Source organism: Macrobrachium nipponense, chromosome 10 (genome assembly GCF_015104395.2).
Source record: "Macrobrachium nipponense isolate FS-2020 chromosome 10, ASM1510439v2, whole genome shotgun sequence".
In the NCBI taxonomy this organism is placed as follows: Eukaryota; Metazoa; Arthropoda; class Malacostraca; order Decapoda; family Palaemonidae; genus Macrobrachium; species Macrobrachium nipponense.
This window is the reverse complement of record NC_087204.1, coordinates 80,334,141-80,340,140: the sequence shown is the minus strand read 5'-3', so window position 1 is coordinate 80,340,140 and position 6,000 is coordinate 80,334,141.

The following is a 6,000-nucleotide window of genomic DNA, read 5'->3' as shown; positions in this document are numbered from 1 at the left end:
CCTCTTCTCTTGGGACAATGTGTTGCCCTTCAGTACCTGGCGTACACTATTTGCCCCTCTGTTAGCAGTTTGATGGATTGATCACGGCCAAGGATTCGACCCCTTTTCCGGTACTTCACTTGAGGTGAAGTTATAAGCTTTTGACAATTTTGAGATTTGTTTATATATAGATATTTACGTATATTGGCATAATTGATACTGTGAGTGGGTATTTAGTGGACTGAGTCCCACATTGTTTAGCTTTGTGTTGTAGGTAGGAATATTAAGGTTTTCCTTGTTTTTATCTCAGTGGCGTGGTTGGTATGGTGTTTGCATCCCACCTCGATGGTCGCGGGTTCGATTCTCGGCCATTCCATTGAGGAGAGAGATGTGCATTTCTGGTGATAGAAGTTCACTCTCGACGTGGTTCGGAAGTCACGTAATGCCGTTGGTCCCGTTGCTGAATAACCACTGGTTCCATGCAACGTAAAAGCACCATATAAACAAACAAACAAACAAATCTGAGATACCAGGAAACGTGATTTTGTTTTACGGTGAGCTAATTATAGTGAAGATATTGTAGGGAATATCAAGCAAAAAAAAGGAATATTCCTGAACAGATTTTTCATCGCTACACAAAAAAACCGTTCGATGTAATTTAGAATAAGAGTCTGTCGAATTATCGTGTAGAATACCAAAGAACTACTTCCTATTCTGCTTCGAATTCGTATATTCCACAACAATTTTAAGCCTGTCTTGCTGAATAGTTTTTTTATATTGGGAATCAAGGTTTTTATTGTTTTTCTTTTTTAACTTTATCTTTGTTTTGTTAACTTTACTTAGGCTGGTCTTATTTTTCTTATACAATTGTTTGAGTAATTGTAACACATGGTTAGAAATAATGCTTTTCCTTTCACTGCCGTACTTGTTTCTCATTTTTTTAATCGTTGTATGATTATAAGTTGCGCAATATTTTTCCTGATTTTATTAACAAAGTGAACGTCATTAATAATTAGTACATCATAAAATATCCAAAATTATGTCGGCCATTTTCGAAACTATGGAGAAATTCAAATAAAAAAAATCTGTCGATTTACTATAGTTGCTAAACAATTATCTTAATGTTAAGCGGTGGTGATAATAGGTTTCTTCTCACTAGGCAAATGATTTTTGTATTATATGTAATCTATATATACACATGTTATATATATATATATATATAATATATATATATTATATATATGTGTGTGTGTGTGTGTGTGTGTGTGTGTGTGTGTATGTAATTTATATATATATATATATATATATATATATATATATATATATATATTATATATATATATATGTGATATATATATATAATATTTATTATATATGTATATATATATTTATATATATATATATATATATATATATATATAATATATATACACATATACATATATATATATTATATATTACACACATATATGTGTGTATATATATATATATATATATATAATATATATATATATATATATATATATATATAATCAAATATTAACTGAAAAGTTAATACAACAAAATCGCTATTAATATGATCAACACAGATCTAATAACACTTCCACAATGAATCAGCGGAAAGACTTCGTCCATTGCAGTTCTTCATCAGAGACCAAATGAAAGAGCGCTCCTCATCAGGCAGCTCTCAGGTACCTTAAGGGTGACAGCTTCCAAATGGAACGTCGGGGTCGGACGTCAACACAGAGTCCGGATTCGAGACGGTGAAGTACAAGAGGAACTAAGTGTAGATTTTCACCAAGACTTCAGAATACTGGAGCGGGTTGCTGCGTCGTCGGACTCGGCCGTGATACCGCTTCGTCGGCCATAATGCCACAATAACTGCATAGGGCGAAATGCACTTTGATGGGGCGCACCAGCCCATATTTATACCCGGTTACGGAAGTCACCGGAAATGTCCTGTCTGACATCTTTCGAAACTGCGGCGATCTCCTTCAGTCCTTTGATCGCGCCGCCGCTAATCCTAGCAGGTAGTACCTGAAATGGTCATTGAAACGCCGGCAGAGAACGGTATGGAGAAGAGAATGCAAAGAAGTGTTTACCGAGTTTAAGAGGGTTGGTTCGGGTGGGTTGAGAAGCAGGTGCGAAACACTGCGACAAACAAGGACAGGGTGAGGGGTCAGGTCATATGGACCACACATGAAAGGGTGTGAATTTGAACGACATTCAGGGGCTGATCCCTTTCACTGACTCTCGTAAAATTAGACTGGGGACCCAACACAGATGGATAGGGGGCGATGGTCCCTTCAGTGTTTTAATTACCTCAAATCTTAGGTCATTATTGGCTTAGGACCAGTGTCTAAATTGGGTTTGCGATGGTGATGTACGTGACGAGGGTATGACGGCAATAAATCAAGTTTGACAAGACATTAAAATGACATTTTTATCTTTCCGTCTTTAGAACGTCGTTAAGGAACAAAAGATGAGTCAAAATATCCCAAGGGTCATCACAACAATACGGTTTTGCTTTACTCTGCTCTACAAGTACCAATTCATCTATTTCCCCCATGCCTTCTTTCAATTTCTCTCATGTTTTCGAATTTTCCTCTTGTTTCAAAAGGAGAAAAAAGATTTAGCAAGCCTCGGAAGGACACTAAACACAATATATATATATATATATATATATATATATATATATATATATATATATATATATATATATATATATATATATAAAGTTAAGTATATCTTAGTTTTACCAGAACGCTGAACTGATTAACAGCTCACCCATGGCTGGCCCGAAGGATTAGATATTTTTACTTGGCTAGGAACCAATTGGTCACCTAGCAACGGGACCTACAGTTTGGGATCCGCACCACACTATATCGAGAAATGAATTTCTATCATCAGATATAAATTCCTCTGATTCTGCTTTGGCCGAGCCGGGATTCGAACTTCGGACCACCGGATTGGCAGCCGAGCGCGAAAACCACTCTTCCAGCTAGAAAACCTATATATATACAGTATATATATATATATATATATATAGTTATATATATAAATATATATATATATAATTATATATATATATGAGTCTGATCTCATCACCGTGATTCATATATACACATTAAGTTACATATGTCCTTAAATATTTAATTCGCTTACCTCGGAATTAAATATATTTTCATATATGTTAACAGAAGGGGAATTTTTTAGTTGATAATAGTTTCGTCGGCTCTCGACCGCAAACCTAGAAACCAAGAAATCAGACGTACAGTGAAGCCCCTTTAACCACACAGCTATCACACACCTATTACTCTTGTGATAGCTGCGTGGTTAAAGGTGCTTCAGTGTACGTCCTGATTTCTTGGTTCCTAGGTTCGCGCCCGGGAACCGACGAAACTATTATCAACTAAAAAATTCCCCTTCGGTAACATATATGGAAATATATTAATTCCGAGGTAGAGCAAATTAGATATTAAAGGGCATTTGTAGCTTAATATATATATATATATATATATATATATATATATATATATATATATATATATATATATATGTGTGTGTGTGTGTGTGTGTGTTTATATATATATATATATATATATATATTATATATATATATATATATATATATATATGCTTAAAAAATCACAATAGATGCACGTGACTTCATGAATAAGCGAATACCACGGAAATTGATAGTCAGGAATCCAAGCGCTTTCGTCTTTATTCAGACATCGTCAAGGAGCTCCTTGACGATGTCTGAATAAAGACGAAAGCGCTTGGATTCCTGACTATCATTTCCCGTGGTATTCGCTTATATATATATATATATATATATATATATATATATATATATATATATATATATATATATATACTATATTCATTTTCCTTTCTCTTCCTCCTTTTGATTTATTAATTTTAGGATCCAGGACCCAGTCACGCCCTCCCTCTCAAGTGCAGTATCAGAACGTCAAAAGTTCGGCCATTTATTTCCCGACCCCTTCCCAGAGCAAAGCCCGGAGACTGACTGGCTAAGCATCACCATTAACGGGTAACTTTAAGGAAGGATTTCTTCTTATCGCTTTCCTGATCTCCTCTTTTTTTTTTCTCTCTCTCTCGCTCTTTTCTTGACGCCTTCAAGAACGTGTTTCTTATCGCTGTACTTAGCTTTTTCCTCTAAGTTTTTTGGGGGCAGGATTGTTTATGGTATTTTCGGAATAATTTACGGGGAAAGTTACCAGCGAAGTGGGTTTTTCTTATGAGATTGGTATGAATAATTTCATGAACATCAAGGACTTTTTTCTTTTTTTTTTTTACCTACCATCATCATTTTTTGAACGCTTCGGAAAGTGAATGCTCATGGAGATTACTTTAAGAGTATGTTTGCAATACAAAAATTTAAAAAAAGATTTTCGATGATATAGTAATAAATCATTTTCATTTTCAAAACTCTGCAAGTAGTTTGCTATCGTTATTCATTTTCCATCCCTTTCGAAAAGATAATTCCTTTGGAATGTCTATTAAAAAAGTAACAAAAAAATGTCTGTATCGTAGTATATCGGAATAGGCTTATTTAAGTAGGCAAAAGGTTTTCCTGGTCTCAAGGAAGCAGTTTCTTACCACCTTACCTTTTTTTTCTTTTTTTTTAAGGAAGGTTTTTACATGTTTCATGGTTACCTGCCCGGCAGCTTGACATGTAAGACTGCATATCTGAAAACCTGCAATGAATAATTTTTTCACTATACCTGGAATAAGTTGTACCCTTATATTTAAATCAACCATTTTCCATTTACCTGGAAAAGGTGCTCCGAAACATTTTCATCTTTTATCGTATTGTAAGCATTTTTATATTTGTGAAAATTTCATGTCCTTTATAGGAATTGCAAAAGCTTCTTATTGAATAATTAATTACTTTTCTTTGCGTTTAAATGCGTTCTATTAGTTTTCATAGCTCTTCAGGTTGGTTTTCCAAGAGATTTAACATTTTGAATATTGCTTCTGATCCGTCTTCTTTGTCTGCATGAAGTAACTAAAATATTTCTTAATATTGCCAAGATTGTTTGCTTGTACTAAAGCAAAGTAGGTTCATAAATTAAGAAAGGTATTGTTATCTATTTAGGGTTCAATCAATGCCAAGTATACTTGTTGCCTGAAAGAATTGTTTGTTGATTATAGTGACGAGTCGAGGCAGTTGTTAAAGTTGATTATTACTTTATCTTTTCTATTACTTCTTTATGCCAAGAATGCAGCCACCTCCAGACGGTGATTAGAGAGGTATTTTACTTTACACCCCCCTCCCAAGCTTCACCTTTTTTTTCTATTTCAAAGCTTCTGTTTCACTATTGCGTGATGCAGCGATCCCACGACATTGTAAACGAACAAAAATTCCGTACTTTCCTTCAAGTGCAGGATTAAAGAACTTTGGTCATTATTATTCCCAAGACTTTCCAAGGGAGAGGTTACAAGTTCGACTAACAAGGCATTTAATGATTTGCGGGAACTTTGCATAATTCTTTGTGACAGGGATCAGGAGAGTTTGTCGTATCATTTTTCCAAGTGTTTTATTTTCCAAGTTGTTTTATTTTCACATTTTTATTTCCTTTTCACAGACATTAAATGTTTTTGATAATTTTTTTTTGTGTGAGATTCCTCCTTCAAGGTACCAAGGTTAATTTTGTATGGTGCTTTATACGGTAATTTCTGACAGAAATCATTGTCATTATGATTACTGTTATTGCTATTATTACTGTTCTTCATATTCGATAAAGCTTCTCTCCTTTTTTCAAAATGATGAATTGTAAGACGTTTTGGTCGAGGTGAACCCTGCACTTTCTATTTTCTTCAAACTACTTTTTCTAAGACTAATCAAAATTCTCGGCTTTCTAAAATTCATAATTTTATTTTCATTATTTTAAAAAACACTTCCAAAAACTCCTTTTACAAATTCCCGGAGAATAATGAATTCCATTATCATTAGTAAAGACTCATCATCTTTAGGTTTTAATCCAACTCAGG